The 15,165-nt window shown below is 38.2% G+C and overlaps 1 long non-coding RNA gene across 1 annotated transcript in view; it reads left to right on the top strand.

Annotated features, from left to right (window-relative positions):
• Window positions 1–1,217: 1,217 nt before the first annotated feature.
• Window positions 1,218–15,165, top strand: part of LOC134691416 (uncharacterized) — a 32,869-nt gene continuing 18,921 nt past the window's right edge. Inside the window, exon 1 of the long non-coding RNA XR_010102130.1 lies at window positions 1,218–1,298. This is a non-coding gene — a long non-coding RNA (uncharacterized LOC134691416). The remainder of the gene's footprint in view (window positions 1,299–15,165) is intronic.

A 15,165-nucleotide genomic window follows, 5' to 3' on the forward strand; every position in this document is an offset into this window, starting at 1 on the left:
AGCAACCCAACGAGAACGAGGCTAGACGTAAATAAGACAGCCACACAACGAGAACGAGGGTAGACGTCAATAAGACAGCCACCCAATGAGAACGAGGCTAGACGTCAATAAGACAGCCACCCAACGAGAACGAGACTAGACGTCAATAAGACAGCCACCCAATGAGAACGAAGCTAGACGTCAATAAGACAGCCACCTAACGAGAACGAGGCTAGACGTCAATAAGACAGCCAGCCAACGAGAACGAGGTTAGACGTCAATAAGACAACAACCAAACGAGAACGAGGGTAGACGTCAATAAGACAGCGACCCAACGAGAACGAGGCTAGACGTCAATGAGACAGCAACCCAACGAAAACGAGGGTAGACGTCAATAAGACAGCCACCCAACGAGAACGAGGGTAGACGTCAATAAGACAGCCACCCAACGAGAACGAGGGTGGACGTCAATAGGACAGCCACCCAACGAGAACGAGGGTAGACGTCAATAAGACAGCAACCCAACGAGAACGAGGGTAGTCGTCAATAAGACAGCAACCCAACGAGAATGAGCCTAGACGTCAATAAGACAGCAAACCAACGAAAACGAGGGTGTCGTCAATAAGACAGCGACCCAACGAGAACGAGGCTAGACGTCAATAAGACAGCAACCCAACGAGAACATCAGGCTATAAAAGTTTTGTGTAAACTTGATTTTATATGTAAAGAGAGAGAGAAAAAGAGAGCCAATGCAAAATGACTTCTGATTGTATTGTTTATTTGGAATAATTTCTTTTTTTTCTTTTTAAATATAAACATTACATGATTTTAAGCACGGGTTTATTTGTGCAGACTGGTTCCCGTTGAATGGAGAATGAGTTTAAACGACTGTTATGTATCAATTCTTCTTGTCATAGAGTTTTGAATTTCATTTCCATATGAAATCTTATCAATTCTGTATTAGTAACAACAAAATTGCATTTCTGGCAACTAAAATCAAATGTTTACGTTTTATTTAATGAATTTATTATTTCACTAGCCCTGCAACACTTAAAATTACAAAAATCATAAATTAAAACAATGAAAATATATATCGAAGCCTTCCTCTCCTTAATATACATATAAAGACACGTACAATCCTTTGTGCTTGAAGAGTGGCAAGTAAACCAAGATATTTGAGGTCCTCCGAGTTAACAGTACGTCAGTACTTTTATTATTGTCTCGTTTTCACTACATATTTTCTCTTCCTGTGTTCATTACTAATCGAACTGAAGCCTTTTAAGGCAACAAGGCGTTGTTCTAACGTACTGCTCAGAAAGGTAAATATTATTTATTATATGATCAATTTCCCTCACTATGTTCAGATTTTTTTCAACTTTCAAGAAAGATAATTAAAAGGACTTTTCAAACCGTAAGAAAATTGGATGTTTATATGAAAATGAACTATTTTCAAACGTTCTAAAAAAATACTTAACATAGGAAGGATCTGCATAAAACTGATTTCTAAACCTTATAAAAATGAAATAAAAATTATGATGATTTTTTTAAATACAAAATCACAATGATCGACAGGACGACTGGAAGATTTGATTGATGCGATTGTTAGAATTTCCGATTTTCAAATTAAATATTCCAAAAACTAATAAACTAACAACAAGTAAAAAAACATTTATGTATTCATAAAGACAATTATTCATTACTTATTAGTATATGTTCAAAGTATTTCACATCAATTTATACACACAGGAACAGAGTGAATTATTTTGATGAAGTCTCTCCTATCGGGGAAGGCGTAAAAGAAGCTTCAAGTTTATAGATCAGACAATGTCTAAACCCTGTCAAAACCTGGTATATTGACATGATTGTCAAGAGAAATTTTTATTTATCAAAATTTGTTTGACATCGATTCATGAGAAAAGAGCTAATTCCTGGAGAAACGGAAACATTTTATCATGGACAAATGTAGGAGGACGGAAATAGAAATTGAAACTTAAACTTTGAACTGTGTTTTTATTTTACATCATTACAACGGAAATATATGTATCATCAATATAATTTTTTTAAGAAAATTCTATATATTGGCGATTAGCGATTTGGTTGATTTTATACAAATTGAAGAAAGTTATGCTATTTAATGTGGTTTCTTTACAAATGTGCAGGTTTCTCTTGAAAGGATCACTTCAGTAATATTTAAGAAAATTAAACAGCATTACGTTTTCTACTTTCACTAGTTCAACCAGCCAAAATTGTATGCAAAATGTACCAAAATCTGTGACATAGCTCATTTACTGTACCTTACCCTTTGCAGCATTTTGTTTTTTATGCTTATCATTGAAGGCCTTACGGTCGTGACCTATAGTTTCTATAACTTCTGCGTCATATCTGAGGTTACTATAAAACAGTGTTAAAGCAATCCCAGTTGGTCATTTTGGTCTCTAGCGGAGTGACAGTGTCTCGCTGTGAACCATTCCACGGCTTCAGAACTTATTTGTCATGATAAAGTATTGCCGATTCTCGAATAAATGTCAAACATCAAGTTTTTTTTCTTCATTTCAGTTTTCTATGTGATCTTCATTTCTGCAAATAATGTTTTGGTCAGGCTACATTTTTCATTTGCCTGGTCAGATATCAGGCACAACATTTAAACTTTCAAGAAGACTTGTCAGATATGATCATATTATTACATTATGCAGCAACCATTTGATTTTCTGTGGGGGGGGGGGGGGCTATGGATTTTTTTTCTGGACAAACTTTTGTTTTCGCCTGCGGCTAAAAACAATCTTTTTTTTTTCGCAACAAGTCGAAAACATTTTTTTTACTTCAATTTTAGCATCACATATAGTGGCAGCTGAGGGTGAAACAAATATTTTTTTTTTCTCAGAACCAAAAACAAATTATTTTTTTCTCCAAAAACTGGAAACAAACTTTTTTTCCAACCCCCCCCCCCCCCCCCCCCCCCCCGAAAATCAAATGGTTGCTGCCTTACGATTGGTAAATGAAAAATATATTCTTTGAAGCATTACCGAGGGGGAGGACAGGGGTAAGGGAGACAGGTAGAAAGGGGGTAGGAGGAAGGAGAAAGGGAGTGGGAGAAAGGAGAAAGGGGTAGAAGAAAGGAGAGGAAGGCTGGGAGAAAGGAGAAAAAGTTGGAGAAAGGAGAAAAAATAAAATATCTCAGGCTCCTTTTAAAAAATGATCTTATATTTCAAGAAAAAATATCTCAAAAGGAGATATTTTATTCTAATGGGAGAAAGGAGAACGGAGGTAGGAGAAAGGAGAAGAGGGGTGGGAGAAGGAAGAAGGGTACCCCCTGTCCTCCCCCTCATTACCGTGATGTCCGTGATGTATTGTTATTTTTGAAGATCAGCTGTTTAAAACATATTAGAGATTCCAGACTTAGGTGCGAAGAGACATTTTTTAACAGTTTTATGTTAAAATATCATATAAATCGTGAGAAACATGGAAATGTTTTTATCAAAGGGCGGCGTACGCCATCTGCGCCCCCTTGCTTGTGATAAAATTTTCCGGAAACAATTCCTGAAACGATTTGTATGTTATGTGCATTAGTTTCCCGCCTCATGTCAAAATATTTTTCCAGTTACGATTGACGGCTTGTGACAGAAATGACAATACCAGACGGTTTTTGTCAAACATACAAGATGCATTCAAGATTTTGTGACTACACAAGGAAGTATGTTATTATATTGTTGAAATAAGACGTGCATTTTGAAAATATTGGTCCCACAGACGACCAGCAAATCTCAGTTTGTCAATGTCATATTTCGCACAGGCACTTCGCCACTTGTTTCTGTCAATTGGAGGTTTCTATCCACTGTCGTACGAGTGTGGATAGTAAACCCCCATAGACAGAAACAAGTGCCTGTGCAGGGGCGGATCAGGAATTTTCGAAAGGGGGGGTGCTAACCCAGGGCAAAGGGGGGGTGCAAAACATATGTCCCGATACAAATGCATTGATCGGCAAAAATAAAGGGGGGGTGCGCACCCCCAGAACCCCCCCTCTGGATCCGCCACTGTTGTGATATGTTAGTCCAAATAATTATGACGTATGGGACGGCTATTTTATTATTTTTCTGGGACGAGGCGTCCCAGAAAAAAATTAAAATAGCCTTGCCAGACGTCATAATTATTTGGACTAGTGATATGTATTTCTTTCAAACAGCTGGTCTATATGAGTGCCTCCTCTTAAAGGCGTATCCAGGGGGGGGGGGGGGCTTTTGTGGGGAAAATTTGGTTGCCAGTCAGTGGGTCGGACCCAGTGATCGGGAATTAGAACGTGCACCCTGCGCCTATTGCGGATATCGACCAGAAATGGTGCATAGAGTGACAAATGTAAGCGCCCACGTGGCGCATGATATTTTTCACTTCATTTCGAAAGGTTTAGGTATTATCAAATGGATTTCCGATCGTGTTCCGCGCCGCCATTTGTGTGTACACAACTGTGCAATGTTCATCCAATGATAGGAGCACCTATTTTATTTTGGAACGTCTCTGGTGTTTTCCTATGGTAATATTAGAACCATGCGGTACAATGTATAACTGATTATCCAAAAAACGTACTTAACCATCATTCATGATATATTTTTTTATAAACAACTTTAAATTTGTGAAATTTTGCTACTACATACAAGATTTTTTCTCTTATAATCTTTTAAGTTAGCTTAGCTTACTATTATTTCGATTGAAAAACCCCACAGCCTTTTTATGAATATAGTTTTTGTCTCCATAAAAGGCGCTTAACTGTCCTTGTCATTTTTTGGTCTTTGGCTCCTTTTGACATTTTGTAAACATGCCTTCAGCCGTGCGGTCAATGACAGTCGTTTGAATTTCAGTGATAAATAAACAAAACAAAATAGAAAAAAGCTGATAAATATATATATAATATATTATAATATAAAATGCGACTTTTTTCTATTTTTTTGTGTTTATTTATCACAAAAAGTCGCTAAATATATATGTAATATATATATATAAAATGCGACCTTTTTCTATTTTGTTTTGTTTATTCATCACTAAAATTCAAACGACTGTGCTTCAGCGAATTGTTGTTTTGTTCTATCAATTAATGCTACTCTTTACTTTTAATTAGTCTTGTAATCGTGATGAAGTAATAATGATACAAGTGCACAGAGGAAATGCCAGAAACGTCCTCTAATACAGAATGTCTGGAATAAGTAAGACGACGACGACCCAAATTTAATGTTTAAGAAGAAGTACAAAATAAGACGTAATTATTATTTCATGGCAAATAAATCGAAGCTTAGGAATGTTTTGCATTTGAAGTTATCTTCATATAGAAATATCATTATACTTCAAAAACATATAGACCTGAACATTAACTGTAGAAAACATATATATGCATGGAAAGATATGGCGAAAATGAGCACCCCCACTCTAGTTTGAGCCGTAAAACATTGTAAAAGGAGTTCCTACGGGAAATTGCATTATCAATATTTACAGAAATGCAACCTGTAACGATAATATACATGTACATGTAGAATTACTTTAAAAATTAAAAAGTGAAAACTTCATATTGCTTGTAAAGAAATATCGTATCATAATTTTGAATTCCTTTTGTAGTTTGCAATCAAACTGATACATCCACGTTTCCATTTTTTATCGAAAGATGCATGTTGCATAGCATCAATTTGCTAGATAAAGTCATAAAAAAACTTTTCATTTGTCAATGTTTGCTTTACAAATCTCTTGAACCTTTTACATAACGTACGAATCGTTTTGTTGTTGCTGCAAATCAGCCAAACCGGTAAGCCTAATCATGCTAATGCCTTTAAGGGTTCATGACTTCTGAAATTTGACAGTGTCCGTGAAATATAAGCTCCACATGATTTTTAACCCCCATTATGGCCATAACAATTACCAAACAAAGCAAGAAAACTACATGCATACCTTCATGACAACTTTTGGTCATTCTCTACTAAAAGGTGGGGGCATAGGCGGATCCAGGGGGGGGGCCCTGGGGGGCCCAAGCCCCCCCCCTTTTGTGGGAAAAATTTGGTTGATTATATAGGGAATCATTGAAGCATGACTGAAGTGGCCCCCTCTTAGGTCAATCAGAGGGCCCCCCTTAGGAAAAGTTCTGGATCCGCCACTGGGGGGGACCATGAAGGCTTGGCATTTGAATGGTTACAAACGGCAATTATTGAAAATATTTATACTTCTATTTATTTAAAAATTTAAATAATCAATGAAGGCTTGGTTACAAACGACAATTATCATGATTATTGAAAAATCAAATAAATATAATTTAGATAAGCAATGAATTAGCATGTTCACCATTCCTTATATGGAGGGATGACATACTTTTGTTCGCGCTACACTGTACGGAGTAGACAGGGTTTGGGATGGTGAAAGTTCCTCCATCGTTCAATTTTCATCCATGGAGATCCCTAGGGTGTGACAAAATACCAATTTTCAGACCATTCTGACCTTTATCATTTGACCCCAATGTTAGTGTGGTTTGTGTTTGGTGCATACATTTTGAACTGTAGCACTTTAATTGACAAAACTTTGTACGCAGAAGCATCATACTGACCTTGACATTCAATTCAGAATTTACAGTATGAACCTCACACTTTGTTCCTGGATCAGTATGATTCATTAAGATTGACCTATAACTAACAATGTGTCAACACAGAGGCAATGAATATATATCTAATGAATGGCTGAAAACCAAAAATCTCAAAATGTCATTGCCTCAATGCTGAATTTCACAGAAGCAACTAACATGTATTACGGTAAAGTAATAAAGTACCTCAATAAAACTAGTGTACATGTATATTAACTTTTTATTCCTGTCTAAAGAGTTAATATACACTAATAATATATTGCCATTGTTATGCCCTGGCAGTAGCATGAGTAGCAGAGGGGGCATTAAGTTTTATCCTTGTCCGTCTGTACAGTACATACAATGTACGTACATCCATGCGTCCCAAAATTAGTTTCCCTTCTCTAAATTTAGTTTGCCTCAACCAAATGTTATGAAACTTATACACAATGCTTATAACCACAAAACACAGGTCAAGTTTGAATTTTAGAGGTGTCACTTTCACCATTCTAGAGTTATGCCCCTTTACAAATGAAAAAATTGCTGGAATTTTTTGTTTCCGTTCTCTAACTTTTAATAAGTTTGTCCCAACCAAATGTAATGAAACTTATACACAATGCTTATTACTACAAAACACAGATCAAATTTGAATATTGGTGGCGTCATTTGTACCATTCTAGGGTAATTCCCCTTTAGAAATGGAAAAATTGCTGAATTTTTGTTTCCGCTCTCTAAGTTAAGTTTGCCTCAACTAAATGTGTTGAAACATATACGCAATGCTTAAATTATTACCACAAAACTCAGATCAAGTACAAATTTGGGTAGCCCAACTTTTACAGTTCTTGAGTTATGACCCTTTATAACGTGAAATGCTAGCGGGGGCATCATCTATGTCCCATGGATGCATTCCCCATTTATTGATCAAAGCCTTTCATATAAATTCACTTTCATTACAGTTGTATTGTTTTAAGTTTGCTGTCTTATTCAAAATAAGAGATTTGGTATTTTGTGCGAATGAACCAGAGCTATCCAAGAGGTCAATGGACCATAATTTGCTATTGGGCTCCGTTTCCTATAACTATAGAAAAGTGATAAAATGTGAATTACTGTAAGAAAAGTTGCAACTACATCTTAAGATGCCATTATTTTTATCAACGTACAAGTGTATGCTACTCTTCCCTAGAATTTTTTTTAAAATATACAAATTTCAAAGATTCTACAACCGTATTTTTGTGTCGTTTCTCGCGTTACTTTTTGCTTCCGAAGAGCATAACGCTGACTGATTTATAGATAATAGTCACCGGCAAATTCGTAACTTTTGCTTTCAAATAACAAAGAACATCGACCAATAAGAATAGTGAGAAGAAAATGCCGAGAACTATAAGTATTTATGTAGCAGATGTAAAATGTGGCGTGATTTTTGTGTCCTATTTCTTAACGCAATTTTTAGATGATGTAATCTGCTTTGTTGTAATAGAATTCTTAAAAACAATATGCAAATATGAACTCTCGCGTGATGTTCAAACAGGTAAGGCCTAAATTAAAATATTGTTTGTTTCCCCAATCCCGACTCTGCCAAGCCAGGTGTGGGTAGGAAGTTAGGGAAATAATTTTATTTTTCCAAAAAGCTTGAACATTATTGGACGATAGGACAATCCTGAAAATCCAAAATGAATGAAATAATATATTTGACTCAGTTTTGACAATATAATTTTATGAGTAGCACCAATTTTGCAGGGTCGGTCGGGATTGGGGAAACAAACAATATTTTATTTTAGGCCTAAATCTGAGATGATTTACATTATTGTTTTGATTTTCGTAATAATTAAGTTAGAAAATTACGTTATCGTTATGCGTTACATTTCACACGAAACAGAAGTCCAGTTATTTATTAAAATTGTTTTTGTCCTTAAGTTCTAATCATTTCCGGTCATACGTGGAACATGTGACTAACATGTGATAATGCCATTACGGCCGGATGTACGAAATACTAGGTCTAAACATTGTTTTTGTTTCCAACGGGATGTTAGCAAACATAATTTGTAGACTTGTTTCGTCTTGTTTAAAAGAGGAAAATACAATTGTCAAAGAGATTGCGCCAATGGTCTGTTATTTTTCCTATGTGCATAATGTTACATATGATCCTGTGTGAAAATAAATGCCCAATGACTTGACAAAATCGATTTCATATTTAACAGACGTAAGAACACACTTCGTTTCCCGATAATGATGTGAAGAGTCCTTGGAAAAATCAATCGAAATTACGTCTCTTATCATTGTACCAATGCTCATTGGATTGATTTAACTTCAGCAGTAAATATTACTGGATATTTTAGGTGAATAAATATGATTTAATAAAAAATACATGTTAATATACTGTTACACTTGGAATGTACAAAGTTGGAATCTTTGTCACAGTTTTTAATTAATATTTTTTATTCATGTTCTGCAAACACTTATCAGAAACGCAATAAACTTGTCAAAGGAGAAGTAAACTTTACCATGCATGACTTGAAAGGAAGTACTTTATTGATTTTAGCCCTCTAAAGTAGGTTAAAATGTGGAAACCATGTAGATGGTGTACAGGTCACAAGTATCACATTGTGCCTATTTTAAAGATTTTAATTCCAAGTTAAAAGTTTTTTTCTTTACTGGATTTAAAGAATGTTACATTGCCAATGATTTGGAATAAATTGTATATAACTGGAATATCAAAACCAAATATAAATACATTTTTTTGGCTTAAACATCAAGATACAACGATTATGGTATCCTGTATCAATGAAGAAAATATGGAAAATTCTGAATAAATTGTACTAATTGTTTTCAAAACAAGCACATATTTAGGAGTTTTATAATACTGTTACATTTAAGATGGATTTTAAGAAAAAGTATACTGTTCAGATTATTTTAAGCAGATTTTGCAATAAAATAAAACTAAAAAAATACTTTCGGTTTCTTATGGTTTCCTGTCAGGTTTAAAAAAAACTTTAATATAACATTGAAAATAGATTTTAAATATTAACATGAAGCAAGTAACACTAGTAATCATGGTAATGGTGTTTATTTAGATATTGAGATTGGTTTCCTGTTTGGTTTCATATCAAGTAAACGGTGAATCAAAATGTATTAATTTTTTCTCGAAAAACTCAATTGTTCCATTCATACTATTCTAACACCAACACAACCCACAAAATAAAAGTTAAAATGTTAGAACTTATAAAAAAGGATACAAAAAGAAACAAAAGGCCGAATACCAAATTATGGTCCATATAAACAATTATAGGTCACCATACAGTCGTCAACAATAAGAAAAACCCATACCATATACATACATGTAGTAAGCTATAAAAAGTCCTGATATGAAAAATGGTGAACAATTCTAACAAGAAATCTAACGGCTTAATTAGTAACAATACAATTTACTAAAAACAAATATGAAGAACCTAAATCAATAAAAAATAATAAAATCACAGGTCCTTGACCATGTTGACATGGGTAGGCACATTAAGAAATTAACAGAGCTTTCTGTATATTTGATAACTTTAAATCTACAGTTTAAGGTTGCAATAGAAAATATCATTGATGTCATTGGCAGATAAAATAAAATTGACTATAAAAAGTACCAAATATATATATTAATATAATGAATATTTTTTTTTATGTTACACTGATCAGTAGTAAAGGCCAACGTAGAAAAAATCTACAATTTTCATGTGCAACTTTTGGTTCCAAATATACGAGAGATTGAATGAAAATATCATGACATCTCAAAAAGATAATAAAACTTCAATATTCGCACAGAGTCTGGTTTTCTTATATTTGGTTGCTGTATACAAATCTGTAACATTTGCATTTAACTGATGCTTTTAAATTAATGTTTACATGCCGTACAATATTCTTCACAATTATTTTACTCCATTGGCTAACATATTTCTATGCTAAAAAAATCACTATATTATATATTTGTCCCTTTAAGGTGGTACCCAACACTTTCACTAAAATTAATTTGGCTCGTTTAATTTTCATAAAATTTTCACAAAGTATTTACTTTGACCCTTGAACAAAAATATAAAAATTTTGAAAATTTTGAACCAACAGTTTTATCAGAAAAATTACACTGGTTATATAGCAGTTTGACAAACGCCAATTTTGATCCTTGAGAAGCTTAATACTCCCTTAACACCACAACGTAATTAAAACGTTTAGCTGACTTTACAGAGTTATCTCCCTGAAGTGTTAGGTACCAACCACCTTAAGGGTGCAATCAACAGTTATTTTCTATGACATCATATTTTGAGGGACCATGCATAAGTGATCCTTAGTGGTGGACTGATTAATAAAGATACTTGTATAAAACTAGATATCACTGGAATCAGAATGATCTTTAGTTTATAATGACATAAACATAAAGTGTACTTTTAATATATTAAAAAATTTCCATCCAAAGAACATGGGGAAAAAATGCCTAATTTGAACATAAAAAACCTGAAATCGGGTCATGTGCATACCCATGAAGACATGATACATGCACATTTTACATAATCAAAACTGTATGAAATATATAGGTTTTTACCTTGCCTTTCAAAAAAAATCTTGTTTCAGTGTACTGTCGCCTGCTCTGAAAAGAGCTACAGTGGCTTCAAATAAGTTTTCAATTTTTACTGCCAAAAAACAGGATGTTTAAAGTGTTGTCTCCTCTCAAAACATGTATATTTGATATAATTTTTAAAATCATTTCAATCATTCAACCTGTTTTTATTGAAAGCTAATTAACTAATTTTTACAATCAATTACAAAAAACAGGATACTTTTTCATCAATTAAGTAAATAAACAGGGGGTTTCCCTCCATGGTTATTTTTAGTCTGGGAATAACCATGATAACCCCTAGTTTTGTATACGAAACTGTTATATAGCACTCTTAGTCAGATCCCTAGGAGGTCTATGTAAAACAGACAGCAACCAATCAATGATATAGGTCAAAATGGTATTCAACAATAGATTCCCTGGACTCACCTTCAACAGTCCTCAGCATGCTTAGTCAGAACCCTAGGAGGTCTATGTAAAACAGACAACAAACAATCAATGAGACAGGTCAACATGGTATTCAACAAAAGATCGCCTTCTTCATAAAATTTTGAGGCCTTGGTGGCGGAGTGGTTTAAGTAGTCGACCTACTGTATTACTAGCCTGTCAACACTGAGGTTGGGCGTTCAATTCCCACATGGGGCGGGAGTACTTGACCTACTGTATCACTAGCCTGTCAACACTGAGGTTGGGAGTTCAGTTCCTACATGGGGCTGGAGCACTCGACCTACTGTATCACTAGCCTGTCAACACTGAGGTTGGGAGTTCAATTCCTACATGGGGCTGGAGCACTCGACCTACTGTATCACTAGCCTGTCAACACTGAGGTTGGGAGTTCAGTTCCTACATGGGGCTGGAGCACTCGACCTACTGTATCACTAGCCTGTAAACACTGAGGTTGGGAGATCAGTTCCTACATGGGGCTGGAGCACTCGACCTACTGTATCACTAGCCTGTCAACACTGAGGTTGGGAGATCAGTTCCTACATGGGGCTGGAGCACTCGACCTACTGTATCACTAGCCTGTCAACACTGAAGTTGGGAGTTCAGTTCCTACATGGGGCTGGAGCACTCAACCTACTGTATCACTAGCCTGTCAACACTGAGGTTGGGAGTTCAGTTCCTACATGGGGCTGGAGCACTCGACCTACTGTATCACTAGCCTGTCAACACTGAGGTTGGGAGTTTAGTTCCTACATGGGGCTGGAGCACTCGACCTACTGTATCACTAGCCTGTCAACACTGAGGTTGGGAGTTCAATTCCTACATGGGGCTGGAGCACTCGACCTACTGTATCACTAGCCTGTCAACACTGAGGTTGGGAGATCAGTTCCTACATGGGGCTGGAGCACTCGACCTACTGTATCACTAGCCTGTCAACACTGAGGTTGGGAGTTCAGTTCCTACATGGGGCGGGAGCACTCGACCTACTGTATCACTAGCCTGTCAACACTGAGGTTGGGAGTTTAGTTCCTACATGGGGCTGGAGCACTCGACCTACTGTATCACTAGCCTGTCAACACTGAGGTTGGGAGTTCAATTCCTACATGGGGCTGGAGCACTCGACCTACTGTATCACTAGCCTGTCAACACTGAGGTTGGGAGTTCAGTTCCTACATGGGGCTGGAGCACTCAACCTACTGTATCACTAGCCTGTCAACACTGAGGTTGGGAGTTCAATTCCTACATGGGGCTGGAGTACTCGACCTACTGTATCACTAGCCTGTCAACACTGAGGTTGGGAGTTCAGTTCCTACATGGGGCTGGAGTACTCGACCTACTGTATCACTAGCCTGTCAACACTGAGGTTGGGAGTTCAATTCCTACATGGGGCTGGAGTACTCGACCTACTGTATCACTAGCCTGTCAACACTGAGGTTGGGAGTTCAATTCCTACATGGGGCTGGATTACTCGACCTACAGTATCACTAGCCTGTCAACACTGAGGTTGGGAGTTCAATTCCTACATGGGGCTGGAGCACTTGACCTACTGTATCACTAGCCTGTCAACACTGAGGTTGGGAGTTCAGTTCCTACATGGGGCTGGAGCACTCGACCTACTGTATCACTAGCCTGTCAACACTGAGGTTGGGAGTTCAGTTCCTACATGGGGCTGGAGCTCCCGACCTACTGTATCACTAGCCTGTCAACACTGAGGTTGGGAGTTCAGTTCCTACATGGGGCAGGAGCACTCGACTTACTGTATCACTAGCCTGTCAACACTGAGGTTGGGAGATCAGTTCCTACATGGGGCTGGAGCACTCGACCTACTGTATTACTAGCCTGTCAACACTGAGGTTGGGAGTTCAGTTCCTACATGGGTCTGGAGCACTCGACCTACTGTATCACTAGCCTGTCAACACTGAGGTTTGGAGTTCAGTTCCTACATGGGGCTGGAGCACTCGACCTACTGTATTACTAGCCTGTCAACACTGAGGTTGGGAGTTCAGTTCCTACATGGGGCTGGAGCACTCGACCTACTGTATTACTAGCCTGTCAACACTGAGGTTGGGAGTTCAGTTCCTACATGGGGCTGGAGCACTCGACCAACTGTATCACTAGCCTGTCAACACTGAGGTTGGGAGTTCAGTTCCTACATGGGGCTGGAGCACTCGACCTACTGTATTACTAGCCTGTCAACACTGAGGTTGGGAGTTCAGTTCCTACATGGGGCTGGAGCACTCGACCAACTGTATCACTAGCCTGTCAACACTGAGGTTGGGAGTTCAGTTCCTACATGGGGCTGGAGCACTCGACCTACTGTATCACTAGCCTGTCAACACTGAGGTTGGGAGTTCAATTCCTACATGGGGCTGGAGCACTCGACCTACTGTATCTCTAGCCTGTCAACACTGAGGTTGGGAGTTCAATTCCTACATGGGGCTGGAGCACTCGACCTACTGTATCTCTAGCCTGTCAACACTGAGGTTGGGAGTTCAATTCCTACATGGGGCTGGAGCACTCGACCTACTGTATCTCTAGCCTGTCAACACTGAGGTTGGGAGTTCAATTCCTACATGGGGCTGGAGCACTCGACCTACTGTATCTCTAGCCTGTCAACACTGAGGTTGGGAGTTCAATTCCTACATGGGGCTGGAGCACTCGACCTACTGTATCACTAGCCTGTCAACACTGAGGTTGGGAGTTCAGTTCCTACATGGGGCGGGAGCACTCGACCTACTGTATCACTAGCCTGTCAACACTGAGGTTGGGAGTTCAGTTCCTACATGGGGCTGGAGCACTTGACCTACTGTATCACTAGCCTGTCAACACTGAGGTTGGGAGTTCAATTCCTACATGGGGCGGGAGCACTCGACCTACTGTATCACTAGCCTGTCAACACTGAGGTTGGGAGTTCAGTTCCTACATGGGGCTGGAGCACTTGACCTACTGTATCACTAGCCTGTCAACACTGAGGTTGGGAGTTCAATTCCTACATGGGGCTGGAGCACTTGACCTACTGTATCACTAGCCTGTCAACACTGAGGTTGGGAGTTCAATTCCTACATGGGGCTGGAGCACTTGACCTACTGTATCACTAGCCTGTCAACACTGAGGTTGGGAGTTCAATTCCTACATGGGGCGGGAGTACTCGACCTACTGTATCACTAGCCTGTCAACACTGAGGTTGGGAGTTCAATTCCTACATGGGGCTGGAGCACTCGACCTACTGTATCACTAGCCTGTCAACACTGAGGTTGGGAGTTCAATTCCTACATGGGGCTGGAGCACTTGACCTACTGTATCACTAGCCTGTCAACACTGAGGTTGGGAGTTCAATTCCTAAATGGGGCTGGAGCACTCGACCTACTGTATCACTAGCCTGTCAACACTGAGGTTTGGAGTTCAATTCCTACATGGGGCTGGAGCACTTGACCTACTGTATCACTAGCCTGTCAACACTGAGGTTGGGAGTTCAATTCCTACATGGGGCTGGAGCACTTGACCTACTGTATCACTAGCCTGTCAACACTGAGGTTGGGAGTTCAATTCCTACATGGGGCTGGAGCACTCA

Source organism: Mytilus trossulus, chromosome 11, assembly GCF_036588685.1.
Source record: "Mytilus trossulus isolate FHL-02 chromosome 11, PNRI_Mtr1.1.1.hap1, whole genome shotgun sequence".
Classification (NCBI taxonomy): domain Eukaryota; kingdom Metazoa; phylum Mollusca; class Bivalvia; order Mytilida; family Mytilidae; genus Mytilus; species Mytilus trossulus.